This window comes from Gymnodraco acuticeps, unplaced genomic scaffold, assembly GCF_902827175.1.
Source record: "Gymnodraco acuticeps unplaced genomic scaffold, fGymAcu1.1, whole genome shotgun sequence".
Lineage (NCBI taxonomy): Eukaryota > Metazoa > Chordata > Actinopteri > Perciformes > Bathydraconidae > Gymnodraco > Gymnodraco acuticeps.
In genome coordinates, this window is record NW_022990938.1 from 610478 (window position 1) to 633990 (window position 23513).

A 23513-nucleotide genomic window follows, 5' to 3' on the forward strand; every position below is an offset into this window, starting at 1 on the left:
AGTTTGGACACCCCTGGTTTAGAGGAACACATATTCAGTTCGTTCCAAAATGCAAGGAAAAGACTGACATGAAAAACACTGCAAGAGTGGAAAAAAAGTGTTGACAAATTGGTCTAAAAAACCGACGCATTCAGACGAATTGAGTGATGATCCAGTTCTATGCTACCAACCAGCCCATCCTAAAACAAAAAAGCGCTGATGAACATCCTTGTGACTGAACTGATTGTAGTTAATTATAAATTATGCAGTCATTGTGGGCTCACAAAAGAAGACATCCCCACTCTGCAGTCAGATGTAATTACCAAAGTCAGGCGCAATCCACTGTGTGTGATCCATCCCTGACAGCCAGCGCTGACTGATGACCTTCCCCCGGTAAAGACTCCCTCAGTGGGGTCGTTGAACACGAAACACCCCCCCCCCACCCCACCCTTTCCTTCTAAACTTCCTCCCTCCGATTAAACATCTCTATACCTGCTCAGACCCCCGCGCGACCCCCAGGTGGGGCCCTATTTGAGGCGTCATGGCTAGTCTTGGCTATCATTCACAATCAAGGGTTTATCACTCTATGTAGGGCAAAGAAATATGACTCCCCGTCAGCGGGTGGCGGGAAGGGTTGGGCCTCGGAGGATGGAGGAAGGGGAGGAGAGGGGCTAATTTGACACAGCTCGCTTGGCTTGCCATAATTGCTCCGTCACTGTCAGTCCTTGAGAGGCCTCCTCGCCGTACAATTTGGACACAATTACCAGCCGTTTACCAGTGGCCGTTATGCCCGTCGCCCCATCACCCCCCCCCCCCCTGCCGAAACCCCGCGTTTGGCCGGTGGCTGGGATGTGCCATGCCTCATCAAACGCGGATGCGGCCCATTAATGAACACTGTTAGCATTTCTCTTAAACTTCTCTTGCCTCTAATAAACATGCGGTGTTCCATGAAGGAGCATTGCCATCCTCGTGACATGATATTTATTGTCTGCGCTGGTGGGAGGGAGCGGGGATGGGAGGACAGAGGTGAGGGGAGGGGTGGTGCGAGAGTGGAGAGAGATATATCAGCAATGAGTAGGGGAACGAGGGAGGGGAGGTGAACAAAGACAGATGAAGAGGAAGGGAAACGGACTGGAACATCTCTCTCTGTGGCGACGACTGCATCTGAATTCACCTCAGGCCTGTATCGCCATTTCACAAATCTAAATGTCTACATAAGACACGTGCAGTGTCAGCACTTTGTCAGAGCTGATAAAGACCTTATGTGCAATGTTCAAATCTGATTCTAGAGAAATGGAAATGTGTATCAACATTTGATATTAAGGCTAATGTAAACAGCTGCTTTACTGTGAAAACAGATGATTTAATTTGTCATTAAACAGTAACAGTAAAAAACAGCGGTGTTTGAAATAAACCGAAAATACGTACAAATGGCTCCTGAAAACGTGCTTTTTCAAGTCAGCATATCAGAGTCAGAGTATTACAGGATATATATGAATGAAGAGTTCAACAATGTTGACCTCCAGAGGGAGTTTCTCTCCCACACACTTCCCCCTCACCCCCCCCCTGCCTGAAACGCCTCTTTTCCTTCGCTACAAAACATTGTACGTGATAGGCTCAGGGGCAAGACATCTCATTGATCAATCACAACAGAGCCGGCCAGCTAACCAATCAGAGCAGACTGGGCTCTGGTTTCAGACAGAGGGTGAAAAGAGGTGCTGCAGCACATGTATGAGAAAAATAAAGAGCTTTTTGAACATTAAAGCATGAAGACATGTCACATTAGAGGAACAAAATAGAAAAATTAACATGAAAACATGCATAATAGGGCCCCTAATATAGAAATGATACTAATAACTACATTTCAGCATCTTGTGGAACATATTTCCTCGTACATGCACCCATACAAAGTCACACACAGGTTGATGCTCTCACAACAATGTCACACTCAGCAGGAACGTGATATCATTCCTGTGCACTTTGACACGTGTTATATATCGCCACTGCCAAACACAAGCGGGAGCGAGAGGAACAGAGAAAGCAACAAAAAAAAAGCAGAAAGAGTGCGAGGCTGAAAGACAGAGGGGGGAGATAAACAGCAGGCGGGACACCTGTGGTGACCTAATGACGCCTGTGTCCTCTAAAGAGCCTCTCATTTCCTCCTCTGGCCCCGGGGCGGCCCCGTGTGTCGCGGCGAGGGCCATCGTTACTGAACAAGGAGAGAGAGAGGTGGTGGGGGGTCATTATTTATCATTGTGTGCCTGCTTCTATTTCCTATGAGGGGCCGTACAGGCCATAATTCATACTGGTCCTCTCACGCACATACATTCTCCTTTTACATACATATATTTTCACTGTTACATACATACATTCTCCTTTTACATACATATATTTTCACTCTTACATACATACATTCTCCTTTTACATACATATATTTTCACTCTTACATACATACATTCTCCTTTTACATACATATATTTTCACTCTTACATACATACATTCTCCTTTTACATACATATATTTTCACTCTTACATACATACATTCTCCTCTTACATACATATATTTTATAATATATGCATGTCTGAAGAGAATATATGTATGCAAGTGAAGAATGTATGTATGTGTGAAGACAATATATGTATGTGAGAGAAGTATGTATGTGAGAGAGAAAGTATAGTGGAAACGGAAGGAGTATGGTTGAAACGGAAGGCAGGTCATTCTTGCGCTGTGATTGGCTCAGAAGGTCGAGCGGGGCGGGCTCATGTTCAGAACTTCTGATTTCAAATCAACATAACATGGAGGGAGATGAATCGCGTAGATTGCAGCAAGCATTAGGGGTTTTAAGGAACATTTTGTCAACCCCTGAAACTGTCACATCCCTGGCCAGGTGTCCTTGCGGGTGCGTTCGCTTTACTTATCAGAGCGTGCCGTAAGGGCGGTTACTCTTTGGTTTATAAACTCCCGCCTGGGACGGACTGATGCATTAGATTATGTGCTATATGGAGGGGACTTTGACAGAGTATTTCTCACAAAGTACACAGTAAAAGTACTTCAATGTATTGTTAGTAGCAGTCAAACTAGTACCGAGTCCAACAGTGTCAGTTTTATGAAGAACTTGTGGTAAAATATATTTGTAAAAAGAAAATGAAGAGCTACTGATTTGAAAAAACGGCTCTCTGTATAGTTTAAATCTCCTAACAATGTTGTCCATGTATTCTTCTCCCCTCGAGTCCAACAGTGTCAGTTTTATTAAGAACTTTCAGTAAAAAATATTTGTAAAATATGAAGAGCAGCTGATTTGAAAAAACAAACGCGAGAGACGGCTGAGTGACCGCAGTGTAGAATCGCTGTATAGTTTACATCTCCTAACAATGTTGTCCATTTTAGACACATGCTTATTATATTTACAGCCTTAATAACATTCATTTTCTGGGCTCAATGTGTGTCTTGGCCGTTTTCGTTGTGATCGCTAAATTCACCTTGTTTCCCCTTGTTTATAATTATGTTCAACGTTCCAAGCAAACGAGTGCTTTTGTTTTGAAATCACTTCCGCGAGTATCGCCCCCCCCCCCTCGCTACAATGACCATTAGACCATTTAGTAAGGTAAAAAGCAAAAACGCCTCGCAGACACTCTTCCGTTTACTTGTTTAATAAAGAAAAACAAGTGGTCCGTAGATACACGGAGTCATCTAACCCTAACCCTCTCCCTCCATCATGTTGATTTGAATCAGAAGTTCTGAACATGAGCCCGCCCCGCTCGACCTTCTGAGCCAATCACAGCGCAAGAATGACCTGCTTTCCGTTTCAACCATACTCCTTCCGTTTCCACTATACTTTCTCTCACACATACATACATTCTTCTCTCACATACATATATTGTCTTCACACATACATACATTCTTCTCTTGCATACATATATTCTCTTCAGACATGCATATATTATAAAATATATGTATGTAAAAGGAGAATGTATGTATGCAAGAGTGAAAATATATGTATGTAAAAGGAGAATGTATGTATTTAAGAGTGAAAATATATGTATGTAAAAGGAGAATGTATGTATGTAAGAGTGAAAATGTATGTATGTAAAAGGAGAATGTATGTATGTAAGAGGGAAAATATATGTATGTAAAAGGAGAATGTATGTGCGTGAGAGGACCAGTATGAATTACGGCCTGTACGGCCCCTCATAATTTCCTATTCTGAATTAAATACACACCCAATACATAGAGAGGGGGTGGCGTTTCACGTAATGCTTTCTCCATCTTTCTTTGCCTTGCAGACCTGTAGAAACTAATGAAGCCCGGTGCAACTGCAGTCAAAGGCACAAAATGGCCGCTCATTAATAGCCTGCTGTCATGCAGAGGAGCCATTATGACATAAGGCATTGTTTTCTCAGATGCAAAATAAATATAGCTTTGCCTGTAAATGCTCAATTTCTAAGAACATACAATAAAGATTAAGACTTTAAACATTTGATATCCTTGTAGTGCAACTTTATTTGCATCTCTAATTTGTATTTGAGCCTGCACAATGCTTTTCTGCTCGCCCGTCTGATGCAAAGAACTGTTAAAATTGACAAAACATAAACCAAAGGGATGCTAACTCGGACAATAATAATGATATCAATAATCACGGATGCATAACCAACCACAGTGAAAAGAAAATGCAACTTTTCATGCCTCTGTGGAGATAGGAGCTGGCATCGCACTAAGTGTTTGGTCGCTCACCGCATAAACTCATTAATTTGCTTAATTATGAATCTCCGTATCAATTTCCCCTCGCTGGGAAATGTGTAGTGAATGCAACAACATAACACATTTTGAAGCTGTGTTCTCACTATCACTTAATAAACAAACAGCAAATACACCAGGGCCTGATTAAAGGGCCTTTACACTACAGAGGAGGAGAGGAAGTGAGAGAGAGGAGACGGTGTTTGTTTCCCTGCTCACAGATGAAATTGTTTCAGCTTGTTTTTGACAGCTACAGCTACAGACGTGTCGGCTATTATTGGGAGAGGAAAGAAAAGCTGGTTGTAATAATTAAAGGGAACCACTAACCTGAATAAATTAATGCTTCCTTTGTGTGTGCGTGCATGGAAATGCGTGGTGAGCGCTAATGTGCAACCGCACGTTCAGACAGGCTTTGTTCGTCCTGATTAATTTTTTGTTTCTTGTACTGTTTGTATGCTTGTGCGCGTGTGTGTGTGTGTGTGTATGTGTGTGTATATGATGTGTATGATAAAAGGGATGCATGCTGTATTGTGATGGGGGAGCCGTTTGCTTCCTTCTCGCGCCTCACAATTCTTATCTCATGAATACAAATTAAAAGTTTTTAAGCCTTTTACTTTCTTACTTTCCGTTGTAATTACAAAACAATACGGGTAAAAACAAAAGCAGATTGATTCATTAGACATACTGCAACTAACTCTTCGCTCTCTGGATGTTACTGTAAATACAGTGGTAGCAAATATTCCACATTGTCTATGAACTGCAGCAATTAGCCGTGATTAAATACAACCAAGAATTGAAAACAATAGACAAACACTGTTTTTCCACTTAACATCTGTGCTTCTCATAGTTGCAAAAACATTTCTAGTTTCCATTTAGTAATTCTGTATTGAGAAATAAATATTGGAGTATGTAGTGCGATATGATAAACTTAATGTATACATGTTCTCAAATAAGTTGTGCTACTTCATGACACGCTCTTTTTCATGCTAGCATAGCTTTAAGCTCTTGTTATTCAATATTGAAGGAATACTTTATACAAACATTTTCATTTGTTCATTACTTATATTGAATTTTCGAAGTGATCTTTGTTTTCAATTGATGCTCTAAGGTGAATCAGTAAAGAAAGAACAATCTTGATGAATTGAAGGAAAAGGGGTCAGCATTTAAAACCCTCAAAACCTTCATTTAACAATCCTCTTTCATAAAACGCACGCAGTATAATCCACATCTCAATCTAATTTTATAAGCAAACTATTATCCAAACAGGTGCAAGACTTGGATAAAGTAATGTATATCCAAACGAACATTACGTAAGTGAAGTTTCCCTTTAAAAGTCTTATCTTTTTGGATGATATGTGCGGCTTTTAAACATATTTTTTCCAAAAACTGTCCCTGCAGCCTAAAAAACATGCCTCACATGTTGAGCCAAACACAGAGGCATTTACTGGGCAGTCCATTTAGAAAAATATCATCCCTTTACCTCACAGATGTGGAGTAGCAGCACATTTAGCCCCGATGTTGACAATAACAGCTCAGTGATAAAAGGAAATGTAGCAACACGCAGTCACACCTATGCATATTGTAATGTATGCATGCATGGACGCACACACACATACCAGCAAAGTAAGTTGTACGTATGAGATACACACACAGACACAGGAAGAGAAAGGGAACGGTGGGAGGCTCTCGTCAAACAGGGTAAATCCCATTATTTGGCCCTCATCCCAGAGAGTGAATTGGGAGTCAAGTAGGATGCATGTGGTAACCACAATGAAATTACAGCTGCGGCGAGGCCGGGCGCTGCTAATGCACCCCCATTGTGTCCTCGAGTGCATCTAAATAAGCAGGGGTAAAAGGCAGCCTGCGCTGGGGCTGCCGGGGTTACAGGGTGTGTGTGTGTGTGTGTGTGTGTGTGTGTGTGTGTGTGTGTGTGTGTGTGTGTGTGTGTGTGTGTGTGTGTGTGTGGAGGTAAATGGAGGCCATGATGGAGGGCTGTATTTAGGCCTGATGATGGGTAACCTGTGGCTACCACCTGATGCCGCTTTGTTGTCTGTGGGTTTAAGAGGTTGAGTGTAAGTGCAGGTGTATATGTGCAGGATACTTTCCCTGTCTCACTTCTAAAGGAAATGATTCACTGTCACCGTAGCGAGCATCAGCGATACCAGACAAATGGAGACCTTTGTGATACTTTTACCCGTAATAAACCTGAATGTGGTTTTTCATTTACGGCATTTGTAGAAAAGTAGGCTGTAGATCACAGGCTCTAAGAAAGAGGCCCCCTGGATCAAAAACAGTCTCTAAAAGTGCAACAACTAGGACATCAGCACGGGTGGAGGCCCCAAAAAAAAGTAAAAAAGGGAGAAAAAAACCCTACTAAAACTGTCACCGTTGAAGATGCAAAACAGAGATCCGGATCCATCCATTATGAATGAGATGTATTTGAAAGGTGGAGTATGAAAAGTTAAAAGGAGGAGGAGGAGGACACTCACTTACCCCGCCATACCCGGCATCGCTTAACCCTCGCACAACCCCGAACGCCCCCCCTTTCCTGCGAGCTCCAGTTCATCAACAAAAGCCTTTGTACAGTCAACAGCGCTGTTTTTATTCATGTTACATTTATCTTCAGAGCTGTCCGTCAGGCGCGGTTTGGACGGCTGATCTAAAACAGAGCCGCACTCTGGTGACAGGAGGATAGAGCCGTAACTCTGGAATGCTAACCTCCGCTGTTATTTGGCCCGCAGAGGGGAGCGGGAAAAAAGGGAGATGGAGAGGAAAAAAGAGAGGGAGATACACAGCCTAATGACAGCTACAAACACACACGCACCTTTGTTCCAAAAGCACAAAACAGCACACATCAGTGGGATTGCTTTATCTTCCATGGGCCTAATCAAACTTGTGTTATTTAGACTTCAAACATCGTGGCCTCCGAAGAGAGGCGGGGAGTGGGCTAGGTGTGTGTCTCTTGCTAATAGCTGCTAGCATGATTCGGTTAAGCTGCTTATTTCCGACATAAATAATGCATCCATGCAGATGCGCTTGACTTTAGTTGAATATGAATCGCTCGCGTGATTGACACCGAGGTTTGTTGAGCGCCAAGTTGATTCTACAGCCTCACCTTTGGAAATAGGCCTGTCTCATTTAATATCCCCTATGTTAACATAATTATGACAACCAGCACTGATTCATGCATGTGTCTGTGTAATATCCATGACAAAATTAGGCTACTATTTTTTTTAGGGTGCGGAGCAGGCAGGATAGATTTTAGTAGAGTATCAAAGGCAACTAGATTGTCTGCCTGTTTAGCAGCTTAGCCAAATCAAATCAGAAATAAGAGGACTATCTTGGGTTTAATTCTGGATACTTTCACAAGACACCCTACTTACCCACCCACAAACCCTGCCCCCTCTTACCCCCCCTCCCACTTTTTTTAATACAGTCATTGATTCCAATCAATCAACGCTAATTAAGCGGGCACCTATACCCATATATGTCACATGCTAATAGGGTAATGATATGGGCATTTAGTTAGTGCTTTAATCTTATGCTACTTGCAGCTAACACATAATGACACTCTACCCATTTATAAGAGACTGCTGAGAGCATGTGCACACACACACACACACACACACACACACACACACACACACACACACACACACACACACACACACACACACACACACACCCACACACACACACACACACACACACACACACACACACACACACACACACACACACACACACACACACACACACACACACACACACACACACACACACACACACACACACACACACACACACACAGGCTCAGTGTATTAAACCTTATTTACAAGCTAACAGCTATAACCATTACAGATACGGTGGCAGGGAAACCACATTAGGTTCAATGGGCCAACAGCGTGTAATCCAAAACAATAAAATGTAAATTTGTGTCAGCAGTCGCAGACACTAAAAGAAGCACACATGGCTCATCTGCAAACAGATGCACATCTCTGTGATACAACATGTTTTCACCCCCGTTCTGTCTCTTTTAAGACCTTGGCGAATCAAGGAAGGAATATTTCTCATTTCAATGGTAATCCCCTCGAAGTGTTAAGGTGCTGTGGATAAATACATTGCAGACAGTTTCCCTCACCTAACCCACAGCCCTCCCCATCCTAGTAAAAAATGAGCACAGTAAAATGGCTCACAGTCGAATACAGCATTTAAGAGAACGTGTATTAATACATATCCATAACTTGCCACAGCAGTTCATGTTTGTTCAATGTTTTCAGTGTCTTTCATATGGCCCTAAAGTTACCTTCAAACACATTTAACCACTTGGATTTGTCCTATTCTTTCACACACAGTGACGTCACGAGATACCCACAATGCAACGCGCGCCATATATCTATATATAAATACGCCATTTTCCTGGAGGTGCTAATACCCTGGAGGTGCTAATATAAACAGCTAGGTAATGTAGCCAGGCAGAGCGCACTAGGTTTCTTTTCTGAATTAACGACCGAAGAAATCGCTGCATGTCTTCGGATTACATCTCTGGACTTGAGGGGTGTGCTCTAGGTCGTTACCAGCGTAAACTAGAGCTGTGTGGGTTGTCCGATTGCCCTTACAGACTGCCTGCAGATGTATGGAAAAACGACTCTCGAAAGTGGCCTTCGGTCGATTTTGGCAGCATCTAGAAAACACCAGGTGAATACCCCACTTGTCACAATAATATTATCATGCCAATGCATATATGTGGTATTTTAGAGTTGACTAGATATTGATTAAGGCAATAGACTATGATATTCTGCTTGCACCTCGCGTGAAATGGTGGATACCGGAAGTACGGTGTCGCCCTCGGCCCAAAACCCGTATGTGTGTGTGAAAGAATGCATCTTGTAGTAACAATTCAATTACTATTCAAGTCAATAGGTGCTGCAGGGATGACATGTTTTTAGGTTAGGCCAACCCTAAGACAGCCCAAACCACTCAATAAGCCTGGTTCCCCTTGACAAAAAGACAATAGACGCTTTCACTCCGGAGTACTTTTCCCAGTATAGTTCCGATAGTTCCTGGGATTTTGCGTTCACACCAAAAAAATCCGGAACTAGAACTTAGTTCATGAGAAACTTTAGAGCTAGAGAGCAGGTACTTTCATGGGAGAAAAAGGTTCCCATTTCTGATTGGCTGGGCGGATTGCAAACCACGCCCCGTAAAACTCTAAAAAGTTTTGTGAAGACGCCATTGTATTTGCTGGCATTAGCATTATTAGCATTAGCCAAGCACACCAACGGAGAGAGACTAACTACACAAAAAAAAACATGGGATGGAGTGGTGGAGATGAGGAGGTGTCGGCGTTCTGGCGATTTACTCGGAAGGCTTCAGTAGAAGCTGCTGGGAGTCCCAATTTGCCTAATCTTCCCTCAGGGACTTATTCCGGTGTGAACGCGATCTGCTCTTTAGTTCATCAGAACTAAAGAGTTCTGATGAACTAAGTACTGGGAACTAAGTACGGCAAAGTACTTGGTGTGAAAGCGCCTATAGGGTACTCCCCAAAAATGTAAGAATATTGCAGAAAAATATTAGATTTCAGATCGCGGACTCGCGGGTATGACACAACAAGGCTGTACAGGTGTATAGGGATGACCAACAACCTCTGTAGTCTCATGTAGTCACCTGTTAGTCGTTTAAAGTGGACTCACTATAATAAACATGCTTTTTACAAGTGCTTGTTTTCCTATATGTGTGTATCTGAAGTGCCTATCAACCTATAAACTGTGAAATAAGATGACCAGGCAGCTTTTTTGTGTGGAATGCCTAGTCATTAAACACAGGATTCAACATTAGCTCTACTTCCTATGGCACATGCAGGCATACAAATAGGCAGCATCCCATCTGAGTATCTTCACCAATGGCTTGAGTAGTACCTCTGCCAGGTGTGCCACATTTTTCTCCCCAGCCAATCAGAGCGCACTGGAGTTTTTTGGGAAACCGGCTTAAAGAGACAGGCGCGTTTCAAATAGGTGGAGAATACAAGTGTATTTAGATAGACATTCTGAGAAGAATCAAGTGTTTTTTTAAACATAAAGTATGTAGAAACCCAAATGCTGATGTAAACCGGACATTTAGAATAATATGTCCCCCCCGGTGATACAAGTATATGCTCCAAAATTCAAGGGTGGGGTTATTTACTGACATATTTTATGTTGTAGAACAAAACGTTTTAGTTTCTGCAACCACAGACCTCAAACAAGCCTATTCACAACTCACAATGCAACTCAAGCAGCATGCTAACCAATTTCCCGGTTTTAAGACTGAATCCTGCAGCACACTATGTCCTACCAGACATTACAATACAGTGGCAAACTACTGGCTTTACTTTATTTTTCCAGTTGCTTTCATCGCATATCCGTTTATTACAAGGAGTAAAAAGTCAGGAGTTGGATTCAAACTGACGTCACACAAATGCACGGTATGCTCATTCCCCTGCTGAGCCAGCAGGATGCCTGGGGCCGCTGTACTTTCTCCATGACAATACTGTGGAGAGGTGCAGGAGTGTGGGGGGGGGGGGGGGGGGGGGGGGGGGGGGGTGAATCTGTTCCAGCAGGAAGCACTTCACTGAGTGTGCTGACTTGTTATGACTGACCGTGTATGGAGGAGGATTTGACGTACAAGGGTTCAGATTTACTTCAATTAAAATGAATAGCTCCACTCAAATCTTCACCGTGAAGACACAGGATGTTCTAAATTGTCTTAAAAGCTCTACTTTCTGATTTATATAAAAAGATTCACCACCATTTTTTCTTTAGCAATGGCCTCCCTGATGATCCAAGGACCATTTTCTCTCTCAGATTTGCAGATAGTTTTATTTTGTAATGATATTGATTTCTTTTAGATTATGTATGTGTATACTATTGTCCTGTTTGATTCAGGAGGCTTTTAATAAATACATGACGATATGGAAGGGTAAACTTACCTTTACAGGAGCGCTTCAGGAGTAGATGGAATTCTTCATCAGCTTATTCTGAAACATAGTCAAGGTGAAGGACGAGCAAATGTAAGATCGTCAGTTGACAAGCTATATGATAATCAAAACAGACATGCAGAAAAGTTTCCAGGACTTTGCAAACACTAAAGCAAGCTCTGTCCTTGCAAGCCCTCACTTTGTTGCCACTGTTGTGTGATATGCAGAAGGAAGCGGAGGTAAACTCGGTGGTGTTTGTGAGGCAGTTCTGTCTGCTGCTCCCGAGTGATCATTATTTGATCTTGTTTGGTTCATTATTCATCTTGAGGGAGCGGCTTGTGACTTGTGGATAAATGCCATATGAAAGGCATTGTGCGCCGAGGATGCATCCTCACTTTTATCCTGGCTCCCAAAACAGATCAATTAGTAAAACTAAACAGTAAATTATTAATCACATTGCTTTGTGTCCCCGTTCCATCACCGGAAGAAAACAGTTCATTAGAGGCAGAGAAGCAAAGGGGAGTGGAGGAGGAGGGGAGGCTGTGATTGAGAGGGGCTTTAAACCGAGCTGATGCCGTGTGAACATTTGAAGAAAAAAGAGGGAAGAATTATCAAGCGTGTCCATCATTCCAGGTAACTTTCAACCCCCCCCCCCCCCCAATCTCCCAGGTCTCCCTTAAAGTGACGTGCACTCATAAAATGGGGTCAAGCAGTGGAGGAGTTCAATGTCACAGCCATCATATGCGTTGCCCGTTGGGGTGCGCGTGTGATTAAAGTAACACAGGGATGTTTCATGTCATGGCGAGCAATCAGACCATATTTGCAAAAATATTCAGATCAGATGAATTGTAATGAGGTGTACACTCGAGGGGGATAGGGCGCTGGGGATAGAGGCTGGAAGCAGGAGCCAGAAGACAGCAAGTTACATAAACTTATTTTCCACCTTCTACCCTTAGATGTAATGAAAAAAAAAAAAAAAAGAGACAGATTCACAAATTCAGGGGTCCACTCAGTGTTCAGATTGCTCTGCTGTTCTGAGTCGGGCAATTTGAATAAATTATTTTCGAATAAGAAAGGGAAAAAATCGCTCAGTGGGGTTCATTTTGTGAGAAATTATATTTTCGCAGGAAAGGTTAATTTTGAAGGGAGCTTGAATGACTGGAAACTGGGGGGCTGCAGAGCGAGGGAAGGTAGAGGTGCAGAGAGAAAGAGAAATAGAGGGTGGGGGGGCGGGAGCAACACGAGGAGCATTGGGCGTCGAGGAAGAGAAGGGATGGAGGGAGGGAGGCAGTTATTAAAAGCGATTGCATTGCCTCCCGGATGTCTCAGGAGAGCAGAATCAGTGGAGATGTTAAACCTTGCTTGACACCCCAGTTGGATAATTGTGGGTGTGGGAGCTAATCAGCGGAAGATGTCTCCTCAATTTAAATCTTGTCAGTTAGTGAAGATTAGGCCCTCCTGTCCCGGCCACCATTAGCTTTGTTGCATGTCAATGCGCCGGTGAGGGGCGTCCGCTTGGTCCGGCTGCAAGGGCAAAAAGGCGAACGTGACGGAAAAAAGCTGCAGATTTATTCCTGCTAAAACCAGAATGGCATTTTCAACAAAACCCATATGAGGGTGGGGAGAAAGGGGAATTTATGCAGGCTTTTTGAAAATGTATTTGTTACTACTGACCTAACAGGGGGACGCTGTGGAATAAGAAATGTAGAGCAGGGATGTGCTCCAGATTTTTCTGGGGTAGTTAAAGATGAACACAAACTACAGGCCGGGGAAATTAGTGCTTAAAATACAAGGAAAATATTTTGGTTATGCACGGACCAATCAGTCATTAAATGTATAACCACACTCTACACATGTTGTGTTAAAATATATGTGATGAATGTGGGTTGTAGGATATCATAGGATGCTGATGTTAAGGTTATTAAAAGGCTAATAACCTGTGACAGTGCGATCTCATTAACAAAAAGGCAAGGGTATAATTTAACCCCTGTTAAAAGGAGTGGCTAATTCAGAAAATGCACTGTAGTGGATTTGTACAGCTTCAGTCTGGCTGGCTGCAGGCCATGGCTTCGCATCCCACAACCCCCCCGCCCCCCACCATGGTAAATATTTGTAACATATTTTTTTCCTGCAGGACAATGGCTCCTTTCACTACAGCATGTCTCGTAACCTCTCAGCGAAGGCGAGGTCAGGGCAAATAAACAGGGCGGCCGTGCCAAGCTGCGCTGCTGCACTGGTTCCTGGGCCGGGCCCTCTGCATACCGGGTCCTCTGCTCTCTGCGCCGAGCCACCGGGGCCTGAGTGCTGACAGATGTTCCAGAAAAGGGAGAGGGGAGCTTTTTACTTCCTTTCACTTCACTGTTTTCTGCACATATCTTACCTCAGTCTGAGTGTTCCCGTCAGAGCCTTCGACACCTCAGGACACCTACAAGACAAACCATGAAAAATAAATAGGAAAATCATCATAACTAACTCAGGATGATCCATTGTGAGTAACCTGTGACTGGTTATAATTAGCAGGTATTTCTTCTTGCATTATTTTATTGTTTTTTAAATTACTTTTATTGTTTTATGTGTTATATACTGTATATTAGGTTACATTGTTTGAGGAGCCTTTGAATGTTAAATCAGTTCAACAGCCCTGCAGCCTGGGGTCAAGAGCCCCTGACTATGTGTGTGTGTGTGTGTGTGTGTGTGTGTGTGTGTGTTTCATGTTCTTTCTCAGGCACATTTACACACTCTACAATTTGTGGGCTTGTCTACAGGTATTTATGTGTCGCAGAAATCCTGATGTTTCAACAGCAGGGGCTCCAAACCCCCGGATAACTTCCTTTCTCTCAGAGCTGTTAATACCAGCAGCATCAGAGAGTGGAGTTACCGCCGGTTACCGCAAGGTGTGACGACTTCAAGGCCCCCGTTCAGGCCCGAGGCGGCAGACGGTAAACAGTTGTTACCGGCTGTTTTTCGGCAGTGCCCAGACAAAGCCTCTCTGTGTGAGAAACAACAGCTACAGCTGGGCTGAGCAGAGTGAGACATCGATCCGAGAGATGTTCCTTTACTCCCCTCCGAGCGCTCGTCTGGCAGTCAGCAGGAGCAGCGGCGCATGCCAGAGCTGGGCACTGCAACAAAAAAAAAAGAATATCCCTCGTAACCAGTCGTTTAATCTGCTGCTGAGTCTAGAAACCTTATATTAAAAAGAAAAAAATATAAGGGATAACAAAAAATATCCGTCAGCAGTCTGTAAGATTTAATTCTAATCGAGGTTAAAAGGCAACATTAGGAATAATTTACTTAAAGGCAGTATTGATTTAAATACACTTTATACACTGGTTTTATAATTCTGTGTGTTACCCACAAACTGATTAAGAAAAATGTAGGCATCATTTAACTAAAGAGCACCACTTGACAAACACATATATCTTTTAAAATCTATTTATGCGTGGAGTATTCTCGTGAAATCACATTGGCCATGAAGGGCCCCGTTAAAAGTATCAAAGAGGGCAGACAAGAGACTGGCGTTTAATCTAATCTACGTTCTAATAGTTGGGGAGACATTAATTATTGATAAGGCCGGCAATTGATTGGTTAATAAGATAATGTAATTGAGAAATGAAAATCATCAGAGTCGAGTGTGTGTGTGTGTGTGTCGGCTCCGATCTGAGTCGCATGGGGGGTGTGTGTGTGTGTGTGTGCTGGGGGGGGTCTTAGGGGATTGCCCCTACATAGGCTTCCATCATTACTGCCACACTATAAAAGCAGAGTGGTGATTAAAAGGACTTGATTGATTTGACTCTCATTGGGATAAGCTGCCCTCGTTCCGTCACTGGGCGAAAAAGAAAAAGTGTGCGTGTGTATAAAAGTATTCAGTGTGTGTCGATGCGTAAAATCAAATAATTAAGTGAGTGCATTTAAATTTAAGCGTTTTATATTTTGGTAAAAAAATAGGTAAATTCCTTTTTTGTTTATGTAAGATTTTTAAATGATTGTGTGTAGGTATTTAAAATATATATGGGAGTGTGTCTGGACTACAGTGGCAAATGTGTGTGTGTGACTGTGTATCCATGTCGTCAAGAGGTGGCCCCACTCCCCTAGTTTTCACTCTCCTTTTGTCTGCACTCTGTACTGTACTGCTCAAACACACACTCACTCACACACACACACACTCCCAGCTCCAACCCACCCGGAGAGAGACGGAGACAGACCCTGCCGTCTGACACAAAAGCTATTGATTTTACTATCTGCTGCAATGAATGATCTTCCTCGGCCAATTTCTGAATTTAGAAAATGAGTTCAATACTAATAATGATAGTGGAAGGATTCTTTAAACTGTTGGAGTTTAGAAGAAGGGGGGAAATTGAGAGGGGGAAAAAGGAGCGGGAGAAGAGGAGGAAGCAAGATCTGTGTGTGTTTGGCTTTGAAAAAAAAAGGGAGGATATGATTTCTCACCATGGGTGAGATTAAATAAAGATGATGGTTTTAACCGTCTAAATTACTATATTCTACGCTCAAATACAATTACTCTTATTTGGCTTTCCTCAGAAGGGAATAAGTCAGTGGTGGGATTTTTTTTTTTTTTTGTTATACACTTTTAACAACTCCCAACTTTTATGTGAACAGTTTCCATCCGGCTATTTTTCACGCACCGCCATTCCGCTTTTTACGACGCAATTTCCAATATACAGCATTCTCGCGAGCTTGCTCCTTAATCCATTCATATATTTCATGCGCCATAAAGACGCAACTAGTTCACTTTCTATTTTGCATGGCACAAATCTTCCATAAAATAAAATAAAATAAAAAAGCTGGCACATAAATATTTAACATGGCCTCTGTTTAGATGGGGGAAACTATTTATGTCAAATTAAACAACAGGAAAGGCAGAGCAGCAGCAGACTGGAACACTTCTTTGTGATATATTTCATTTCTGGGTGCACATTATTTTCCTGGTTATTCAGAAAAAGTGCCATAAAAACAAGCCATGTTAAACCTTGCATGTTGTGTGAAAACTGTAAGAATACAAAAATGAATATGAGAATTGTCCTCTCTTCTTGTCTTTTATTTAGGCTGCTTGGTGGGGTTGTGTGTGTGTTAATCAGAAGCCCCATGCCCCGTAGAGGTGTTAATATAACCCCCCCGCGACAGAGAGGTGTAGATTAATAGATAAGGGAGGTCTTCGCGAGGGTCAGCGCGATACGGACCTGGCTGTGTTCGCCCTCTTGTCAGACACCTGCCTGCATTAAGCTGCCGGCTTCTCTCTCCGTTGTGCTCAGGTGAGAGGTCAGCCATTTAGCCAGTTCATTGGTCTCTCATTCACTTCTCAAGGTGGGGCGGATCTGCATACAGGCTCCGGCATCTGTATGCTCATCGGGGCTCGTGTGCACGGGGGGTCCTGGGTGAGGAGCGGACAGGCGATGCACGATCTGCCGCAGAGGATTACTGTAAATATACTTTGATACTCGCGAGGAGCAGTGGATTTTAATTTATTTCTTTGGGAGTGTTTTCTCCTTTTCCAGGAATTTTCTTGGGAGTAAGGACAAGAAGGAGATCCTCTGCAAACATAAAGGGGGGTGGGGGGTGGGAAGAAAGGGAGGATGGGGGAAGGAGGAAATGCATGAAACTCTGCAAATTTGACTTATAACAAGCAAAATTACACCCTGCTGTCATTTAAATTATGGCTGCCCTCTATAAAGGTGTCTTTTAGGTGCATTAATTGAATTCGGCACTATTTCCCAATAATAATCTGTAAAGTTCAGCCGTCCATCCTTCACGAGATCCCCGCCGCGTACCCGAGGAGTATCTATTTCAGTGGCTTAATTTATTTTCATGATTCACCGATAATGACGGCCATGCAGGCTGTACATCAGAATTAACCTTCATTTCACTGAGGTATATTACGATGACAGTCCCCGACGCATTTCACCTACACAAAGGGCATTCTCTCCCCCTTCTCCCCCCTCTCTCTCCCCCCTGCCTCCTCTGTCGCTGCCCCTGCTGTATAATCATCCTCGGCAGACCAAGATTGTTTGATAGCCGATTAATTTTCATAGGAAATCAAGTGGCCAGCTCTTTCTTTATTTCCCCCCCCCCCCCCACCTCCTTCCAAACACATACACGTTCCTCTCCAACAATGGTGGACTAGGTGCTTGGTGACTTTTTCCGTCAATTAGGTGTTTTATTTAATCTCATCTAACTTTTTTTTTTCCCTCTCTAATAAATTGCATCCCCCCCATACCCCATCCCCACAACCCACTTCTGATATCTCCGGCGTGGTTAATTTATTTTGGACGTTGCCGATGTAACAAAAGTGCTGTAAATTAATCAGGGGACATCAAGCGAAAGGGGCTCCTCCGCTCGCTCCCTGTCTCTAATTTCTATGCAAACCATTAAGTGTCAGATATAGATTCCACCATTTGCTATGGTCTCAGTCAAAAGATTTCATTAGGGACCTGACGTCACATTTTCGAAGGCAGCGGCGGATCATTTCTGTCCTATTTTCTCCCTCATGAGCTCTTTGTTCTTCGCACCCTCTGTAGGATCCTGCCACTAAAAAGGCCCCTATGCAAATGACAATAATAGATTCTGCTAAGCACCGCCGCAACGGCATGATAGCCTATTTAGAGAGAAACCAAAGAAACATTCAATTTGTGGCATTAACCACGGCACAGGCAAAGGTTGCCAAAAAAGTGATTAAGAAATTACAGAATTGGTCCTCTCTGCTTGAAGTTTCCTTTCTCCTTTTTTCCTTTTTTTCTCCCCCTCTCATTGACATGACATCTGTAATGAGGAGGGCTGGTAATTAGAATATTCTGGAGAGGTGAGCCCTGCTGGAACTGGCAGCAGGAAGACTGATCTCTCTCTCTCCCTCCGTCGTTTCCCGTATTATTCCTTTCCTATCATCATAAGGACCTGGACGCAGAAAAACAGGTGTCTGATGACCGACTCTCTACGGATGTCTCTCACTCTTCTCCAATGTGTGTGTCGGAGCCCCTCTGCCAGCAAATAAATATAATCAATCTCCCATTTACATACAAATAGGCTTCTCCCCTTCATCCTAATAATCTGCCCAGCATCCTCAGAGAGGGAAAATAATATTCACTCCACATGGCAATTTCGTATTTATCATTAGATGGCTTTATTGATTGTTTTTTTTCTTCCGTCTCCCTAGGATAAATGTCTTCCACTTCATTTTTATTAGAGGATATTGAAGGCATGTAGGGCTGACATGGCACATACGCTTCATTATTTCCTGCCCACGGATGATTATGGTTATTGACACTGTCACGTCGTCCCCCTCGTCATCAGTTATCTCTGCTTACCGCGCCGAGATCCAGGAAGACGAGATACAGTGGGGGGGCCACAGGCGTTGGGGACATTATCATGGGCGTTTAATGGGTGTAAACTGCGGGGTGCTGCACGTGTGCGGCTGCTGCGTGTCGCTAATGCGGCTCATTCTACTTAGTGTCATGTGGATGATAGGGGGTGACCGGCGGGGCCCTGACTGAGTGTCAATCCCACTTTGGACAAACGGCCCCTCTGTCAGAGCGATCACGAGCGCCGGGGGCATCAAACACATCCGTCATATATATGGAGACAGGAGGGGGGAAACAAACTTGTAGAACTTATTAAATACTTAGTAATTATTCCTATCTAACAGGAGATCTGGATAGAAACAGACAGGATTATGATCAGATCAGGCTGTCTTGTACTAAAAATATAGTAGTGGGTGGTATTACTATCTATTGCACTTAAGTACACTTTGAGGTACTTGTACTTAACCTGCATTTCTTTATTTCATGCTACCTTATACTTCTACTCCCCTGTATATTTACTCTAAAGCCAATACTGTTGCTTTTACTTTAATACATTTATCTGGCTTTAGTTGCCTTACAGATTCAGATGTTAGCTAATATATAAATCAACTGATACATACATATAAAATACATATTTTAGTGTTATTTTAATAAATAAATAAACTAGTAAATATGAAAACATTGACATCTAATTAAAGGGTAAGATATCAAGCAGCAGTGCACAGAGTAATTACAATTAGCTCCATCTACCGGCTGTGATGAACACAATCATAATCCAGCAATTTAATATATAGAAATATGATTCCAAGTTGGGCTAACGGACATAATGAGTACTTTTGGTACTTTCACTATATTTGGATGCCAATACTTTTACTTGAGTAAGATTTGGAATTCAGGACTTTTACTTGTTAACAGATTATTTTATAATGTATTGCTAGTAAAACATCTGAGCACTTCTTCCAGCTCTGCCACTTTGACATCACCTGTATCACATACAAGTGAGGGGAAATGTCACCTTATTTGTCTCGCTGTGATTGACGGCAAATCAAATGTTTGTTAAGGTGAGAAATGGTAACAAGGCCTCCTCTTGGCGTCTGTATGCAAATGAGAGGCAGAATCTCATCCTCCTTACAGTCAATAATACATTTGAATCCCCATCTGTGGTATACTGACAAACACGGCTGCATCATACACTGTATAATAAAACTAAGTGCTGTTAACATGCTGTGTAATGAGCAAATTAGCTGCTACGGCTATTCTTAGCGGCCGCTATCAATAACAACATCTGTTAGCCAAGTCGATCTTCCGAAAAAAATGAAAAAACTTGTCACATAATTAACTTGTCACTCGTTAGTGTGATTACTTCCCCGAATAGGCCTCTTACACTCGGCTGGATGGTGTAATCTCTTATTTTCTCAAGCATTAGATGAAACAGCGGAGGTATTGCCCCAGTTACAGTTTCCCCAATCCCCACTCCGCCATGTTAATTAAGTCTTAATGACCATTATTGACTCATTAGCAGACATTCGGGGATCATTTGGAGCTGCGCTGACCTCAAACAACTCAAATGCCATTCCATCAATGATGTTCCACCATCTGACTGTAAGCCATTCAAATTAGCATTCAAAAACCTTTCCGAAGAAATAAGATTAAAACCACTCACTGAGCTCATGGTTCTTCCAAAATATTGTTCAGTTGCCGTATTGTTTTCAGTGAGCCTAGAGGGTTTGGCGCGGGAAAGATCCTGTGCTTTTGCACGCTCTTGCAAAAGGAAGTTTGTTCAGGTCATGAGTAAACAATGAAAACTGTTTTTTTTTGGGGGTATGCAAAACAACCCTCGAGCTCGTGGCTCAGCTTCAAAACTGATTGTGTAATCACGAGTTTCCTCTGAGATGAAAAGCGGGTTTTGATCAGAGTCTAAGTCTGAACAGCGTCTAAAACAAAAGGAGAACATGTTGAAGCGCTGAGTGAAGGTACAGTAAGTGGTGCAATTAAGATGAATCGGGGATCTGACAAAATGTTTGTGTGAGGTGTAAACACACAAGTCAACAGTACTGCAGGTGCAGCGGGAGGCACAGCAGAAACGGATCACAGCGTTTAACAGCTTGTCATAATCAAACAAGATCATTAAAAATGTAGAAATTTCCGAGGCAGATTAGACTCTCAGGGAAAGTGTTGATGGGAAGGAAACACACAAGCAGCTTCGTTGGGATTTGACGTATGCGATGACTTGAAAACAGCAACAAATAAAAGTCAATCGGGGGTGTAACCAAGTCCTAACACTCAATGTACTTACAAAACATCATTTTGCTATGTGATTCTGATCGGCTACACATTTCTTAAGATTCTTTCTTGACCCATGCTAAAGATTTCTACCAAGTTTCCTTAAAATCAGGCCAATCGGTTTTCTATCATGCTGACAAACAAACGTAACCAAAAACATGTGTGCAGATGTGTGTGCATGTGTGTGTGCATGTTATTGTACAGATATAGAGAACCGCAGTGACGCGTCCTAAAACCCGGATGTAAACTCCTTCCGGTTCCTTCGTCAAAAAAGCAATGCAATTTTCTCCATAGGATTTTGGAAAATAGCTGGAAATAAGGTCTGTGGTTGAAACACATTTAAGAGACGGATCACGTTTTGTTCAGCCGGATAATCTCCACATGTCTATCCTACTTTTATAATTGTCTAATCATAAATCTAGTCGCAAGAAGCTAAATGCTAACGTTATGCTATAAAGGAATTACAGCAGGGTCGCTGCGTCAACGTCACGCCAACTTAAGATCCATATTCAAACATACAGATTGTAAATGGTTCAAGTTGAAGTATTTGTTTGAACAGTTTGCAGGAGGCAGGTACTTGCTTTCAAGCAGAACACGGGGGAAAACAAACTTAGTGGGAGTGTTTACGTGTTCGGCGTAATGACGTAAAACGGCCTGGACAACTTCTGTAGTCCTATTCAGCCACTTGTTAACAACCATCGTTTTTCAGACACGTCAACTCTTCAGAAATCACCAGCGGGGTCACTGCTGATGTATTTAATGTCGTAGAACAAAACGTGATCTGTCTCTTCAATGTGTCTCAACCACAGACCTTATTTGGAGCTATTTTCTAAAATCCTATGGAGAAATCCCATTGCTTTTTATCGAAGGAACCGGACGTGGTACAAATGCTAACTTACTTCCGGGTTTTAGGACGCGTCACTGCGGTTCTCTATTGCAAGATGATTTACCTGCTCATCACTCGCCCCGGTCACCTGCTGCAATACCGCACCTGGAAGACAAAATAAAGGGCAAATTAACAAAAGCTGTCATTTAGGAATTGTAACGGGACAGTGCTCTGACCATACGTTCGTTCTTTGAAGTTCTTATTTCAGCAAAATTATAAATACACACTATATATATATTTTGAAGAAAAAAAACGTTATATCTAATTAAAATGATAACTGCATTCTCATTTTTCAAACTCTCATATCCTGAGGGCCAATTGGGATGAGTGCTTTTTTTTCGCCCATGCAGCTGCAGCCTCCCTCTCTCTATCGGTCTGTCTCCCTCTCCATCCCTCCCTCACTCCACTGTGGCTCAGTGAACTGCTCCTACAGCAATATCCCATCATTACCATCTCCCCAGCTGAGCTTCAGCCAGCCATTATCATGCAGCATTATTAATCTTCTTGTCTTATCAACTTGCAAATCACAAACCATTGAGCCTTATGGCGCGGTTTGGGGTGCGCCGTTATTCATTTTGTAGGTCTACCTAGCCTGCGAGTCTTTCTAATCACCTGACGATTGTCACTCTCTTACTGTCGCCTTGCCCTTCGCCTGGCCCCGCTGCAAAGGGTCCACGTGTTTCACTCCATCTTTTTACTCAGATTCTATCAACTACACCTGCTACGTCGCTTGGATTCATCCACACACACACACACGCACACGCACACACACATACACACACACACACACACACACACACACACACACACACACTATCTAGACAAGTAGACGTTAAATGCTTGCTTACATTTAAAATCGTATTCACATATTTCTTGATCAGACAAATCAGAATACTGACAATCATTTTTCTTTTTGCGTTTTTAGACTGGTACTTTTGTTCTTGTATGGCTTATTGTGTATATTAATGTTTTTTTATTGGAGTTAATCTTCTTTAAAAAAAAAGGGGTGAGGTTTAGGAAAGGTGTATTTGGGTTTATTTGACTGATAAAGATTAAAAAGTCAACAGGTTTTACCGACTCGTACTAAAAACAAAAAAGTCATTACGATAAGCCTGATATACCCAGACTTTCAGTAAATTGGACTAAAATAACCACAAAAAAAAGATAAATATTATTAAACTAACAAGGACATTTCAAAGAATAATAGAAAAAAAGCAGACAAAATCAATATAATTATAATTAGGTATACAAACAGATAGGAAATGAACAACATGTTTTGTTTTCTTACGAATATTTTTACAAATTATATTCATACAAGTACAATTCTTAAGATATATTTTTAACGTTTCAAATGAACTTAACCTC

General features: G+C 42.4%; 1 protein-coding gene across 2 annotated transcripts in view; it reads right to left on the reverse strand.

Annotated features, from left to right (window-relative positions):
* Window positions 1-23513, reverse strand: part of mdfic (MyoD family inhibitor domain containing) — a 259828-nt gene that overhangs the window by 113594 nt on the left and 122721 nt on the right. The window contains exons 5-9 of one of the 2 annotated variants that reach the window (XR_004570814.1): window positions 22213-22253; window positions 14624-14788; window positions 14050-14094; window positions 11682-11729; window positions 2057-2188 (exon numbers count right to left, since the gene is read on the reverse strand). The gene's annotated coding sequence lies outside the window, so the exon portion shown is untranslated. Of the gene's footprint in view, window positions 1-2056; window positions 2189-11681; window positions 11730-14049; window positions 14789-22212; window positions 22254-23513 lie in introns of those variants that run through there. The other variant, XR_004570813.1, reaches the window with a different exon arrangement.